This window comes from Bos mutus, chromosome 27 (genome assembly GCF_027580195.1).
Source record: "Bos mutus isolate GX-2022 chromosome 27, NWIPB_WYAK_1.1, whole genome shotgun sequence".
In the NCBI taxonomy this organism is placed as follows: Eukaryota; Metazoa; Chordata; class Mammalia; order Artiodactyla; family Bovidae; genus Bos; species Bos mutus.
The window spans coordinates 28,221,461-28,238,627 of record NC_091643.1 but is presented as its reverse complement, the minus strand read 5'-3'; positions in this window follow the sequence as shown (position 1 = coordinate 28,238,627).

Below are 17,167 nucleotides of genomic sequence, written 5' to 3'. Positions count from 1 at the left end.
ACCAGCATGGAAACTGTGCTGATGTCTTTCCGTAACTGCACAGCTACCGTGCTGTATCACAGGAAGATAGTGGGAAAGATTATAATAGCTTCGTCTGCTTGTTTGTTTTTGTTTCTAAACCAAAACCAAAGTGTCAAATCTATTCTAAAAGAGAGTGGGAGAGTCACGCAGAGATTGAAAGTGTGGACATTTCCAATGAAAAGAACTTCTTTCCTGGAATTGATATGACTCCCTTTTTTTACCATCTAATTCAAATAAACACTGTCACACTTCACACCCGGCGGATCCTCCTACTCCACATTCAAATTCCAGTCAGCACAAACAAATATTTTTCTGAGACAAACTCAACTGCTCTAGTATAAAACTGTTTTGGGCTGATCTCCAGGCCAAACACATTGCCTCAGGAAAACCTCTTTGCTGTCAGACAAAGGCTGTTACTGTAATTCTCATTCAGAGTTGTTCTTAGAGGATTTTGCCTCAGCTGATTAGATGGGGTGAGTCAGACCATTTTAAAGAAAGAGAAAGGAAATACCGCCCACCCACTCCTTGAAAGTTCCATTTGAAAAGTCACATTTGATCCACTCTTTCAAATCAGGGTTGCAGCTATAGTAATACTTTGTCTTTTACAACTCACTGAGCAGGAAATATTACTCCTGGTTCCTTGTGGACAGACTGCACGTTTCCAAAAACGCTTCTATTTGGAAGATGGAAAGTTGTTCAGGAATACCAAATAGGGCCAGATACTCTTGTCTCCAAGAAACATAATCTGGTGATCCCTTAGGCCACAGAAGCATGGGATCCTGGTTTAGCACTGACTGGTAAAACTAATCAAGAGGAAACATGCCAAGAACTTTCGCCTGCTCTGACCTCCAATCCTCCCCCCGCGTCCAATTTCATGTTGCCTAATGTCCCAACTACAAGTGAAAAATTCAGACACAGGAAACTTCTGTTTATGCAAAACCAAACTCCAGAAGATACTTCTTTTACCTTTACACAGTTAATCTGAAAGGTCTCAAGTTTATCACCTACTCCCCAGTTCTAGTTTTAAGGTTGGACAAGAACATTGGTTAAGAGGTTATACCCTGGTGGGAATTGACCAGGATGAGGATTTCAGTCAATGCTGTACTTAACTCCTTACTGAACATTACTTAATATAATGAACTCTCCAAGCTATTATTTCCCACTCAAAATGAAGGTAAGAATATTATTCATACTGTGAAACAGTGATCAAGTTAAATAACATGATATATGGAAACTTTGTTTATACACATTCCTAAAGATGTATAGGGATACATCTTATCCCTCTATATATGTATCCCTAAGTCCATTCTGAAGGAGATCAGTCCTGGGTGTTCATTGGAAGGACGGATGCTAAAGCTGAAACTCCAATACTTTGGCCACCTCATGCGAAGAGTTGACTCATTGGAAAAGACTCTGATGCTGGGAGGGATTGGGGGCAGGAGGAGAAGGGGACGACAGAGGATGAGATGGCTGGATGGCGTCACTGACTCGATGGACGTGAGTCTGAGTGAACTCCGGGAGTTGGTGATGGACAGGGAGGCCTGGCGTGCTGCGATTCATGGGGTCACAAAGAGTCGGACATGACTGAGCGACTGAACTGAACTGAACTGAACTGAAGTATACACTTATCCCTAAAGAAGCCCAAAGATTTATTTTTACTACAAGTTTAAGGATTAATTTCATTCTTATTTTTTTTTTGTTTTCCTTGATAACCGCATAACCACACACAGAAACTAGAAAACAGAAGAGAGACAGGGTCCTTCATCACAGGAGCCTAATTCTGTTAGTATTACTGTACAATTTCCCAGGACTTTTTTCCTCTATGCATTAAAAATAAATAAATTTATTTAAATGCATGTAATACTTTGTATCAACTTTATGTACAACTTTATCATGAGCATTTTCCTGTGCGCTCGCGCTCATGCTCAGTCGTGTCCGACTCTTTGCGACCCCAGGGACTACAGCCCACCAGGCTCCTCTGTCCGTGGGATTCTCCAGGCAAGCATATTGGAGTGGGCTGCCACCTCCTTCTCCAGGTCCTGTGTTCTACGTAACTATAATCAGCAGCATTATGTTTTTTATTATAATATTTTTCCTTTTTTAAATTGAAGTGTAGTCAATTTACAATGTATTAATTTTGGCTGTGAAGCAAAGTGATTCGGTTATATAAATATACACATTATTTTATATTCTCTTCCATTATTGTTTATCACAGGATATTGTAACCACCAGCATTATTAATGGCTACCTTATCACTTCATGGGAAATAGATGGGGAAACAGTGGAAACAGTGTCAGACTTTATTTTTCTGGGCTCCACAATCACTGCAGATGGTGACTGCAGCCATGAAATTGAAAGACGCTTACTCCTTGGAAGAAAAGTTACGACCAACCTAGATAGCATATTGAAAAGCACAGACATTACTTTGCCAACAAAAGTCCATATAGTCAGGGCTATGATTTTTCCAGTGGTCATGTATGGATGTGAGAGTTGGACTGTGAAGAAGGCTGAGCGCTGAAGAATTGATGCTTTTGAACTGTGGTGCTGGAGAAGACTATTGAGAGTCCCTTGGACTGCAAGGAGATCCAACCAGTCCATTCTGAAGGAGATCAGCCCTGGGATTTCGTTTTTTTTTTTTTTTTTTGTAATTTATTTATTGAGAGGATGTGGAGAAAAGGGAACCCTCTTACACTGTTGGTGGGAATGCAAACTAGTACAGCCACCCTAGAGAACAGTGTGGAGAGTCCTTAAAAAGCTGGAAATAGAACTCCCATAGAGCCCTGGGATTTCTTTGGAAGGAATGATGCTAAAGCTGAAACTCCAGTACTTTGGCCACCTCATGCAAAGAGCTGACTCATTGGAAAAGACTCTGATGCTGGGAGGGATTGGGGGCAGGAGGAGAAGGGGACGACAGAGGATGAGATGGCTGGATGGTATCACCGACTCGATGGACGTGAGTCTGAGTGAACTCCAGGAGTTGGTGATGATCAGGGAGGCTGGCGTGCTGCGATTCATGGGGTTGCAAAGAGTCGGACATGACTGAGTGACTGAAATGAACTGATACGCAACTAAGTGAGCCATTTGATATATACATAATCACCCCCTGTGCTCTGCCGTGCTTAGCTGCTCAGTCATGTCCTACTCTATACGGCCCCATGGAGTGTAGCCCTCCAGGCTCCTTTGTTCATGGGCAATCCCCAGGCAAGAATACTGGAGGTGGGTTGCCATGCCCTCCTTCAGGGGATCCCCCAACCCAAGGATCAAATCCAGATCTCCCACACTGCAGGTCTGTTGTCTAATAAGTTGCCAAAAAATGGAAAGAAGAGACTATGATTAATATTTTTCTGCAGAACGCTTCTCTGCTAGTGTTTCCGTGTTTCTTACATTTATCTTTATGTTCTCAGGGTAAATCTCAAGAAGAGGGATTACCTAATCAACAAACACAAGAATTTTTAAGGTTTTTGATGGTTGTTGGAAGTTGTTTCCCGAGCAAATGCTGAAGCAAGGTATGGAAGTATCAGTCATGCATTGTCTTCCTACCTCTGGATTTATGTGAGCTTTAATTAAGAAATATGTCCATGTCATAATCAATCAACATCTTTGCCTTAATTATTTACCTGCCTTTGTTTGTCTGTCTTCATTCAAGGTCAGTTAGAGAAAGAAATAAGAAAATCATTAAGTATTTATTAAGTTAAAGTTCCTTTAACTTTATATATTTTTTTATATTTGAGGGGCTTCTCTGGTAACTAGTAAAGAATCCACCTGCAGTGCAGGAGACCTGGGTTCAATCCCTGGGTAAAAGGCTACCCATTCCAGTATTCTGGCCTGGAGAATTCCAAGGACTGTACAGTCCATGGAGTTGCAAACAGTCAGATACGTCTAAGCAACTTTCACTTTTCTGGTTCAGTGATAAAGAATCCACCTGTCAATGTAGGAGATATGGGCTCGATCCTGGTCTGGGAAGATTCCACATGCCATAAGCCCCTGTGCCACAACTATAGAATCTGTGCTCTACAGCCTAGGATCCGTAACTACTGAGCTCACATGTCACGTCTACGGAAGCCCGCAGGCCCTAGAGCCCAGGCTCCATGACAAGAGAAGACACTGCAACAAGAAGCCCGAGAACGCTGAGGATTAGCCCGCGCTCAACCGCCTGCACAGCAACGAAGACCCAGCACAGCCAAAAACAAATACATAGATAAAATAATCTTTAAACAAATTTGAAAAGCTATTAGGATCTAAAACCAAACTCTTAACGGACATGAAAAATGATGATTTTATCTAGATACTATTTTGTTTCATTTAATACAGCACACACATGGGTGATGTACCTTTTTTCCCCTCTTAAAATGTTTGCCATACCCTAAGTTCCATATCACTGGACCATCTTTTCTTTATATGTTTTTTAAATTTACTTTTTTATTGAAGGATAACTGCTTTACAGAATTTTGTTTTCTGTCAAACCTCAACATGAGTCAGCCATAGGTATACGTATATCCCCTCCCTTTTGAACCTCCCTCCTGTCTCTCTCCCCATCCCACCCCTCTAGGTTGACACAGAGCCCCTGTCTGAGTTTCCTGAGACAAACGGCAAATTCCCACTGGCTATCTATGTTACATATGGTAATGTAAGTTTCCACGTTACTCTTTCCATACATCTCACCCTCTCCTCCCCTCTCCCCATGTCCATAAGTCTATTCTCTATGTCTGTTTCTCACTGGACCATCTTTAACTTAGATTTTTCTGTGAGACCAAGTACATTTGACTACATGCAATAAAAGTACCCCTGCAGATTTAATTTGGCCTTGAGAGGAAATTCAAAACGGTAAATTTAAAGTACCAGAGTGAGCTTACCTTGCTAGCATGGATTTAGAGTTTCAGCAATCATGCTCTATCCGTTCTGTGGTGTGGTGCTTCTACTGGTTATATAGTCACTGTGATTTGACTCTAATACCTCTGAGAATATCTCTGAAAGTGCATGTTTATGTGTTGCCACATTCGATCAACCAAAATACACATCATGCCCCTATTCCTATCTAGTCATCAGGGATATAACAAGAAACAGGACTTGGCCATGCTCTGGAAGAATCCATCGGCCTAGTCTCAGGATGGTCATGAGCTAAGCTTGAGTTACAATCAGCTTGGGACAGTACCCGTCATGGTACTTAGTCAGGCGCCACTCTGATTCCTCATCTTTTAAAATGCACTACATTTCTAGCATAAATGGGTCATCTAAGAAAGAAATATGCTTCTTCACTCATCTTCTGCAATTAAACCAGATATTATTTTCGAGTTGTTCATAAATTATTCTGACTTCTAATATCAACAAACTTTGAAACTTTCTTGTTCTCACTTAGCCCATGGTGGTCTTTCCCCTTGAGGTATTAGGCCTACTTGTTAAATACTAGGCTACTAATGTTCGAGCAACTTAAATGACAAATAGAGTGAAAGCCAAGATTTACATGGGAATAGTGTTGGAGCCTCCTACCACGTGAATTTTTGTGAAAACTGAATGGAACCCTAGCCTACAGATACAATATACACCTGGTAGAATCAGTGACCAGTAGATATTGTCTTCATCATCAACATCCAGATAAAAGAACCATGCCAACCACTTTGAAAAACAATTTGGCAATTTGCCAAAATGTTAAAACATAAAACTACCCTATCATCTAGGATTCCATTCCTAGGTACCTAATCAAAGGAAATAACACATATACCCACACAAAGACTTGCACATAAATGTTCATAGTAGCATTATTCATAATAGTGAAAACCCAGGAACAATGTAAACATCCATCAACTGGTGAAAGAATAAGCAAAATATAGTATATTCATATGATGGAATACTAGTTGAGACTGCTAACAGATGCCACATCATGCGTGAACCTCAAAAACATCATGCTAAATGAAAGAAGTCAACGTCTTCAAGGGACCATAGCCAGTATGATTCCATATATACGAAACATCCAGAAAAAGCAAGTAGGTTATGATCATCTGGGGCTGCAGGCCAAGAAAGGGATTAAATATGCACAAGTCATCAATGTAAATACACAGAAGGGATCTTAGCTGGGGCATGAAAATGTCCTGAAACTGAGTTATGGTGACGTTTGCACTACTTGTCAAAGTGACCAAAAATCACTGACTTGTACATTTGAAATGGGTGAACTCTATGACATGTAAAGTACATCACAATAAAACTCATAACCAGGTAAAATGTAACACAACCAAGACCAAAGTATACTAATTTTCTGGTTGCCTGCTTTATATACTTAGATAACCTATGTCTGCTGTAATTGTATTTACTCAGTTAAAGGTAAGACTAAAAAACTCATACTATTTAGTTGATTGCCTCAACATAAACATTACTGGTAATTTAGAGCTTAAGGTGATTTTTAGATCCTGAATGATATATTCATTTGTTGTTTTCAAGATCAAATAAAGCTTTATTACATACATAAATATAGCAGTAATCGTGTAACCTGTAGCACAAACAATCCAGTTCTTCAGATATACACATAAATACACACACATACCACAAATAAAACAGCCACCAGTACCAGCAAAATTGGGCATAACCTTTTCCTGCTCACATGGCGTCTCTTGCGGAATAAAGGCAACAGCCCAAACCAACCACCTCAAACCCCGTGTTTCACAAACTTTGTTCAGTGTTTCTCTGGCATCAGTCTTCACTTGTTCCCAAACTGCTCTCATTCTGACCCTCCCACCTCTGAACTCCTAGCTCTGTGACTCTGATGTTGATTCCTGACTCTGTATTTACAACTTAGAATTGATTCCTCTCACTTTGGATTGCTTGTCTCCAGCGTGCCTCTGGTAGAAACCCTCAGCTAAGGTCACATCACACGCAGTTCTGACCCAGGTCTTCTGACTTTGCCCCCTTTCCTCTTTTACTGTCTCTCAGTCCCTTCAAAAAGACGACCTCATCCTCTCTTCCACAAAGCATTTTATCTGTGCATCTACTATTGAATTTGGGTTCCATCCCTTGGCTGGGAAGATCCCCTGGAGAAGGGAAAGGCTACCCATTCCAGTATTCTGGCCTGGAGAATTCCATGGACTCTATAGTCCATGAGGTCGCAAAGAGTCGACACAACTGAGCAACTTTCACTTTCGCTGTTAAACTCAATACATTCTACTGTATATTAAATATAGTTATTTATATAGCTGTCCTAACCCCAACTGTTTCATCTTTGCTAAACGTCCCCACAATATCCAACACAGAGCTTTGCTCATTAAAAAAAAAGAAATATAGTTTCTCATGTGAACTGATTGATCGAAATATCTATTAAGGTTATATGAATGAGTTGGCCCTACAATCCTTCATTTCAGTCATCAGTATAGTATGTACTGATATCTGGCTTATGGCCAGAAAATATTAACTTTCTAGTCTTCTTAAAATATTTCAGAAGGTACAATAAAAGGCTGACTTTGTCCTGAGTTTTAAACAAACCAGAGAAACATTAAAACACTTGAATGGCTTATCAATGTGAACCTGTTTATATGTACATATTTTTTAGATCATGAGTAAACAGATTTGGTCGGGGGTGGGGGTGGGGTGGGTTGCGAAAGGACTGCCTGGTTATTTTAAAACAGGATTGAGAAGTCAGCCTCATGTGGCAGTTTGTAAAGATACAGAATTCCACAACTAGAACAAAAACATTTCCACATCCCCCTCTATCTTCATTGTGTTCTTTCTTAATGCTGTACTTGGCACGACAAAGAAGTCTGATGTTTCAGAGGTGAGCTGCAAAGTGGCCAAAACCGCTCTTTGGTGCACTATAGCTTGACATAATATTTGCTGCCAGCTTTTTGTTTAAAAAATGCCATCAGTTTAACATTAACTGAAAAAGTAATTATTCTCCAGTTTCACTGAGCTATTAAGCAAAAAAAAAAAAAAAAAAAAAGTTCATTGAAACTCCAGGAGATGAAATATTTCTGCTTTCAGGTTTTGTTGGAAGCCTTTCAACATTCAGAGCAGAAAAACATAAATTAATTAAGAAGGGGATTTAGGAACTTTATTGAATGAAAAGCAAGAAAATTATGCTTCAGGAGAGATAGTCTGGATCAACAGAATTCAGCCAACTCTGCTTAGATCAGACAGTTTTCACATATTCTAGAAACAAGGCCATTTACTTCTATAGAATCCTCGAGACATGACCACACACATTTTAGCCCTGTGTACTAAACCAGAAAAACATCCAATTAGTTTGAACTATGAAATGCTGTTAGTTACACTAATGACCAAGTGTTTCTTTACATTCAGTCACCAAACGGTATGGAGCGTGGGTGAGTATGAAGAGATGAAGGGCGTATGATGGGAACAGGAGACAGCTTTTACAGAAACATCCAGCACAGATCTCTCCCTGTAATAACATTCTCAATTCAGTTGTGAAGATAGAAGATAACATTCAGACTACAACTGAGGAAAACCTTGCTGATGCATGTAGAATAAACTGAGTTTACATAAACTGAAGAAAACATGAGGAGTGGATAAGGAAGGTAGGATCAGGAGTGGAGAGGTTTTACAAGGTTACGCAGATGGCAGAATGTCTGTAGAGATACAAAGTTTAGAAATTACAATATGTGAATGTGGGCTGTGCATCTTATTTGCTAATTAACTTTGAACAAGCACCTCCTTGAACCATAGATATATAGGGCTGGAAGTGCTTTGCAAACTGTAAGATTGCTCAAATATTGGTTCTTATTTAGAAATGACCTCCTGAAGCTTTAGGCAGAAAAGACTGCTTTTTGAGCAAATTACAATTATATATCTTTAATGTCAACATTTTCTTGATATCTTTATGAAAATTTTTAGTTTACATGTTTTTCTACCATGTGTTATTCAGTAATGTTAAGATGTATGGTCAAAAAAGAAAAGGACCTAACTGGAGGAATGTTGCTAAATGTTATCTCATTTTTATCACTGAAAAAATAAGACCTTAACTCTCATTTCTGGATTCTTGAAAACTAATCAAATATACAACTGTTTAGCTATCACAGAAGGTAATATTCTAATCTATTGAAACATATTACAGTGGAGAGTGTTTAATTTAAAAGTCTAGAAAGCAGTAGTCAGCACCAAAACAGTTATTTTATTTGTTGTTTTAGTTTTAGATTTCGTTAGAAAAAAATGAAAAAAAAAAAGTAAAAAAAAGAGATTACATAAGGCGATTTATCTTACATTGTTTTATGGTCACAATTAGAGCAGAGTTAGAGAATCAGACTATACCGATGGCTTTGCAGTTAAGATTTTTTTTTTTTTTAACAACTGCTGTTTATTTTGGGACATCTGAACATCACATGGGCAAACGAGCAGTTTTAAACTGCATGTGTTACAAGATAAATATGGGAAAAATCTCCCCAAAGCTTGACTTTTCTTTGACATAGTAAAATAGGAGGGAAAAGGATGGGAAGGCCATAAACTTTGTTCTTTAAAAGGATTATTTTTATACTCTGTATCTGCCCCAAAATTGTTAGAAAGACTCAATAAAGCATTGCAGAAATGAAGCTAGTATAACCACTGAACACAAGTTGTATGGATCAGTGATATGGTGGCAAGATGCAATGTACTGACAGCATCTCTAAATAAATACCATGTGTACTGCGATCCTATCGAATTTGGTGACCAGTCCACTTTTATGGCATGCTGGTATTTCTGAAGATGGCACAAAAATAATAGACGACAAGCACAGACATGCTCAGTGAAGGCCTTGAACGTTGAGATCAAGTTACAGAGGTTTGAGAAGTAGATCCTTTCGGTATCAATGGGCTACTCGTGGTTGGCACATTCTTAAATGGGTCTTACAGTAGCAGAGACAAGATAGATTCTATTAATTACTTCAACTATTCACCCTCCCTGGTATCCACCTCTTTGCCCTGTGACTTGGCAATCTCTTTCACAACAGATGATTCTGGCATCAGCAATTTGATGTGCTCTAGCCACAACTGAGCAACTTTACTTTCACTTTTCACTTTCATGCATTGGGGAAGGAAATGGCAACCCACTCCAGTGTTCTTGCCTAGAGAATCCCAGGGACAGAGGAGCCTGGTGGGCTGCTGTCTATGGGGCTGCACAGAGTCGGACACAACTGAAGCGACTTAGCAGCAGCAGCAGCCACTAGAATGAGATGGGACTGACAGTGTGTCTGGCCTTTGAGGCCCTGCATGTCTCTACTTCCTCTTTTGTGCTTCTACTGCAGACAATCCTTGGATGCCAGGAGTATAACCAACGATGGAAATGAGCCCACTCAGAGACTCAATGCAACACAAACAGCCAATCCTCAGTTGGCTGTATGCATGTTAGCTGGACTAGAACGCCCCTTCCTTGTCTTATCTAGTTTCACCAACTCTGAAAACTTGCAAGAAATATTGAATGACTGTTGACAGAAGCCGTTGAGCTTGAGTGCTTGGTACACAGCATTATATTTTTGTAATGCTGTGTAATTATAATGAACTGATAGGACTTCCCTAGGGGCCCAGTGGTAACGAACCCACTGCCAATGCCGGGGACATGGGTTTGGCTGCTGGCCCAGGAAGATCTCACATACCTCGGGGCAACTAAGCCCTTGGGCCACAACTACTGAACCTGAGCTCTAGAGCCTGCAAGCCACAACGACTGAAGTCTGCATGCCTAGAGCCCTTGTTTGCAGCAAGAGAAGCCATCGCAATGAGAATACTGTTCACCACAACTAGAGAAAGCCCAAGTGCAGCAACAAAGTGCAGCAACCAGCACAGCCAACAATAAATAAAATTTTAAAAAATAACTGATAAAGTAGTTAATCTCAAAATTGTGATCTTTTTCTATTTATTGCACTTCTTTTAGGAAAAAAACATTGCTTCAGCGTATATATGATTACATGCTGGGCTTTGTCTTCAAGAAATATATATGTGAATCATGCTCAATCTCAAGATGTAGGTCAAATGTAGCTGAATGAATTGATTAGTGAAATTCAGAATAGGAAAACTTTTAATTCTCTGTTTCACACTAATGAACATACAAGAAGCTCTTCAATTTCTATATTCGCTAAACAATATAATTTCTGTTCATATCACTTTGCAAATAATATATGTATATGCTTATTCTGCTCATTAGATTATTTCCTTTAAGAAAATATATTTGGAATCAAATAAATTTCTCTATTCAATATCTTCAATACATTTTCATGCATATAAACAAGCACATAATTTTTATTTCATGTTTGAAATATCAACCACAGCCATCCGAAAATTATCAAGAGCTTTAAGCAACAATTATTTTTTCTCTTAGAAATGTAATATAAATTTATCGTTTGATGGATGCGATAAAAGAATGAGCAAGTTTTGTGACAGTATGTCAGATGGAAGTCAAAACTATATCTTGTATTGTACATTAAACACTGAAATTTGAAATTAATCAAATACTTAAATAAAATGAAATCTACCCAACCAAAGAATATCTAAATACTGTACCTACACAGTCATGGATTCATCAGAGACCTTCAATAAAGCTAACAGATGTGGTGTCAACAGCTGAGTATCATGTAAGAAATAAGGGAATCCCAAGGTTATAACGTTATTGAAGAAACACATTCATGAACAGGGCTGAAATAGTCAAGTGACCAATATTCTTTGAGGAAGTGGAAGTAAATGACCTAAGGGTATTGGAGTTGCTTCAATTTTTACCTGTTATTTCCTCCAGTTTTTCTTCTTGGTTGGAATTAAAAACATGTATACTCTTTATGGGGCTTCCCTGATAGCTCAGTTGGTAAAGAATCCACCTGCAATGCAGAAGACTCCAGTTCGATTCCTGGGTCAGGAAGATGCGCTGGAGAAGGGATAGGCTATCCACTCCAGTATTCTTGGGCTTCCCTGGTGGCTCAGCTGGTAAAGAAGCTGCCCACAATGTGGGAGACCTGGGTTCAATCCCTGTGTTGGGAAGACCCCCTGGAGAAAGGAAACATTACCCACTCCAGTGGGTAATTCTGGCCTGGAGAATTCCATGGACTATATATAGCCCATGGATGAGTTTATGTTTGAATTATGGAAGATTCAAGAATTAATAAAATGTTTAAATAAAACCTAAGTAGGTGTACTTTTAGCTAATAAAATAGATTTGTTGCTGAGACAGTGTTCATAGAATCATAAAGGTTTAAAATTGCTGTTTATTAGCTATAACACTTTGTTTTACTTTTTTAGTGTTTCACAATATGTATCGTTAGCTTATCAAAGTCCAACTTCAAATAATACTGAACACCCCAACCTTACACTTGCAACCACCCCTGCACACTCAGTCCATCATTTGTTTTTGTACCTTTCATTTCACTTCACTTTCTCTATATTTTATAAAACCTAAAATAACTTATTTTGCTTTTAAAACCCATTCTTATAAAAACAATTTTAAAACACAAGTAAGAATATTTTATATTTGCATATATATATATATATATATATAAAATTTGTTGTTCATCATTACTTTCTAAAGATTCAAGTTTTCATATGGTATAATTTTCCTTTGCCCCGAAGAACTTCTTTTAACTTTTCTTGTAGGGCTAATTATCTGGTGGCTGATTCTCTCAGCTCTTTCTTGAAAATGTATTTATTTTTGTTTCAATTTGGAAGAATATTTTTGCCAGATGTAGAAGTCTAGGTAGAAAGGGACTTTTGCTTTTGTTTTCCTCACTTTAAATACTCCGTATTATCTTGCATCCATTATTTCTGGTAAAAAGTCAGCGTATGTCTTATCTTTGGCTTTCTTTCATCTCTGCTTTCAAGAATTTCTCTTTTTAACTGATTTTCAACAATTTGATTACAATGCATGCTGACGTATTTTTCTTAGTTGTTTATCTTGCTTGGGGTTTGTAGATTCCTTGGGTTGATGTGTTGTAGTTTTCTTTAAAAGGGGGGAGCATGATGCACTGAGATACTAGCGATGATGGGAAGCAGTTATGACTCCCTGGATGTAGACACGAAGGCAGCAGCATTTCCAGAAGTAAAATAATGGCAGGGTTGCCTGGGAAGAGCAGAATTCACTAAAGGAAGAAATGCTTTGATTTTCCCATACCTTCTACTCTCTCTAATCTTCTGCCAATACCTCCCATAGGCTGAACTAACCAAGAAATCAGAAGCCAAGAGACCCTAAGGAAATGCTAGTCCCTACCACAAACTGCAGAGCATGAGAAGGTTAGAATTGCTGAGAGCAAGTCAGCAGCGACCTTCACAGCAGGACCGTGTTCCTTCGCTGTCCCTATGGAATGTGTACCACATAGAAGGCACATATTTGATGAATGTATGAATGAATGGGTAAAAGAATGAATGAATAAAAGATAATTTCTAAACTCATGGCTTATTACTGAGGAAACTGAAGCTCCTATAGGCTTCACAATTTACTCAAGTAGTTAGTGGAAGAACTAAGACTTAAATTTACGTTCTCTGATTCATGCTTCAACAAGCAACTGCCTCTCATTTCTGTAAATCAAATCATGTTTTAAATGCCTACCAGAACTCTCTTTCTGGAGGCTCTCTATATTGAATCTTTTTGTAAAAATAAAAATCCTTTAATTAGGTGGACTTTTTCTGAACCTTTGCTTGGTAGTTTTTTCAAGTTTCAATTTCTCTCTAAGCTCTGGACTATTTCTAATGCTAGGATTTTTTTTATATAACAACTCTATTTTAAAAAGTACAGAGCATTCCAAAAGGGTAGCTTTTTTTTTTCTTCTTCTTTCATTTTGGTGGAAGAGTCAGTACAATGGAAAAGAAAGAACTTGGCTTTTGATTTCAGATAAAATTAAATTCTGATCCAGGAGTTGCAACATAATCATTGTTTGAACCTTAGACAAAACATTTAACTTTTCTGGATCCTTCTACTGTAAATTGGGGATCACTTCACTGAACTGAGAGAGCAAAAGTAGACGATAAAAATATGTACATATACATGTTGTTACTGCTTAGCTGTGAACTACCTTTCCTCCAGATCCGTGTTTATTGCTAGGATAAAGTCCAATTCCGTGAATATAACAGGCAGGAGTGGTTGCAGAAAACAAGTGGTTGAAACATAAGAGGCCACAACAACAAAAACTCCATTGTCCAATGAGAGTAAGCCAAAACAATTAGACTCGTAGGTAAAGGCACAGCAAAATGTTGATAAGATCAGTAAGAAAATATCTGAGGTAAACACTTCCCGATCTTGTACTTTCCACCCTAATGAGCATTTTCATTAGTGAGGAGGAAAAAGAAATCTTTACCCAGAGACTGACGTCCCAGTAAAAGAGAACCATTGTGATACTTTCAATGTTTGTCCTTGGCACCACTAAAGCCATAAAATGTTTTAAAACCGTTTTATTGAGATATAATGAATATGCTACACAATTCACCCACTTAAGCACAAAATTTAGTGGTTGACCGTTATTTAATAACTACAGAGTTGCACATCCATCTATCATCTATAACCAATTTTATTTTATTTTTTTAATTTTTTATTTTTAATTTTATTTTATTTTTAAACTTTACATAATTGTATTAGTTTAACCAATTTTAGAGTATTTTCATTATTCCCCAAAGAAACCCTGGATCCCCTGCTCCCTGTTCCCAGCCCTGGGAACTCACTGATCTACTTCCTGTCTCTATGGCTTTGCCTGTTCTGGACATTTCACAGGGATGGAACTGCAGGGCAATGGAATATCTTGTGTCTGGCTTCTTTCATTAGCATAGAGCATTTGAGGTTCCTCATGTTGTAGCATGTATCAGTACTTCATTTCTTTTTACGACTGACATTGCTATGGTTTTTTGAAGCATTTCACTTCATTGCTATTTGGACTTCCAATGATTTACTTGTCCTAGCAGCTGAATATTAAAAATGAAAAGAATTCTTAGAGATCATTAATTCGTGCATGCTAAAGCTGCTTCAGTCATGTCCAACTCTGTGTGACCCCATGGACTGTAGACTGCCAGGCTCCTCTGTCCATGGGATTCTCAAGGCAAGAATAGTGGAGTGGGTTGCCATGCCCTCCTCCTGGGGATCTTCCAGACCCTGGGATAGAACCCACGTCTCTTGCATCTCCTGGATTGGCAGGTAAGTTCTTTACCACTAGCGCCACCCGGGTAGCCCACCTTTTAACTTAATTCAACTACCTTTTAATTTTGAAGAAAGGGAAGTCTAGATTGTTTTGAGTATCCAGTGTTACACTTTTACCTGTGTACTAGAGAACATGGGTCCCGTTTCTGCCCTCTTATTGTACAAGCCTTAACTTCTTTAGTATCTACTCTAAAATGACAGTAATTCACTCTCAGATAGAATTTAGTTTATAAAATGCTTTCATATACATGGGTCATCATCTGCATACAAAACTTGTTTTGACAAATAGGCAAGAGAGAGGTAGATACTAGAATTTCAAAGTATAATTACTGATCAAATTATCAGATAAAAAATAGACATATCCTTAAAGGACTTCCCAAATAGCCTTTAGAAATGACAAATCCATATATACACTATTGATACTATGCATAAAATACATAACTAAATAAGAACCTACTCTATAGCACAGAGAACTCTACTCAATGCTCCATGGTGACCTAAATGGGAAGGAAATCCAAAAAAGAGGAATATCTTTAAAAAAGGGGGATATATGTAAATATACAGTTGATTGACTCTGCTGTACAACAGAAAGTGATACATTAAAAAGCAATTATACTATATAAAAATTTTTTTAAAATAAATGACAAATGTAAACGCCTGTCCAATCTCATTGACTATTTCTTAAATTCCAAATATTTTGACTTTCTGTTCTTACAATCCATAAAAACACAGATATAAAAAACTAGGACAGTCTTGATGTCCATGAAGAAGCATTTCTGTGTTGGAAAAAAAAAATGGTTCTGATTTAGATCTGTTAGAATATGGATGTTCTAAATCCAAATGTGACTGCTCCTTTCCTCTCCATAATATGTCATAAATTTTCTGAAACCTTTTATACCAAAGTGACTCAGAGCATGTATTTATATGCTATTCTGAAGTTTGAAATGCAGTAATTCACCATCAGTACAGATGGCATATAAGCTGCAGAATCAAATGCTATTGGTCCTGCTACTTGGTCAAAAATGAGTAACACTAGTATGAGTAATGGTGAAGTCCTTTCAAAGGATTTAACCCACAGGTTAAAATCTTATTTCCCTTCTTAAACACCTTTTCATCTTTTCTCCAGTGCAGTATTTGCATGACTTATTATGCCATCACTGAACTGCTCTCTGACCTCATTAACATTATCTCCCTGAAAAAAATGTTGTAAGAGACCTGTCTGGTTATTATCTCTACCACCTAGGACTTAAAGTTTGGCTATCTTCTTCAAACACATTTACGTTGAAATATATCTAAGGCCACTCTCCCAAACGTGCTGAGTTCTAATGTTAGAGATCCACTCAGTCTGTTTTCTGTTTCACACTTCATGATTCCTCATGCAGGAAATGGCCCAAAGCAGTAACTACGTTTGGAAAAAAACAACAACAATAACTAAGCAATAAAACTCTAGGACTGTTACACTCAGTAGGATATACAAGAGAATACAGCCACAGGGAAGAGACCCTAGTTTATTCCATTGTTTAGGTATGTATGAAATTGACTTTTGCAAAAAAGAAAATGGAGAGATTGCTACTATATTTGTGGAATGTATAATATACTAATTACAGGTTTGAAAATTAACCCACTGCATTTTCTAATAAGAGTAGTATGGAAACTGTGAAATGATAAAAAAAAAAAAGGCATATTTATCAAATTTTGAGATCAAGAAACAATATTCTCAAAATTATAAGTGAAATAATATTTAAAATTACATGCTTTCTGAACACTTCATATTTATAGTAATGCCCCAGTAGCTCTATTCTCCCTACCAAGTTCCTCCATTTCTATCTTCACTTAAAGGAAATAATGTGATATCTTAAATCAAAGAGAATTTAAAACACAATTTGGTTTGAGGATTTATCTTTCTCATGGGGTACTTATAACTCAGTCTAAATGGTTTGTTCCTTTTTTAGCCTCCTAGAGAAGCATGATTTAAGTCAACATATAGGTAGGGTGTACAGTAGTTTACCCATAAATTACTGCCCAAAGCACACATACCTACATATATATGCCTGTGTATATGAGTAAAATGTGTCTGTGT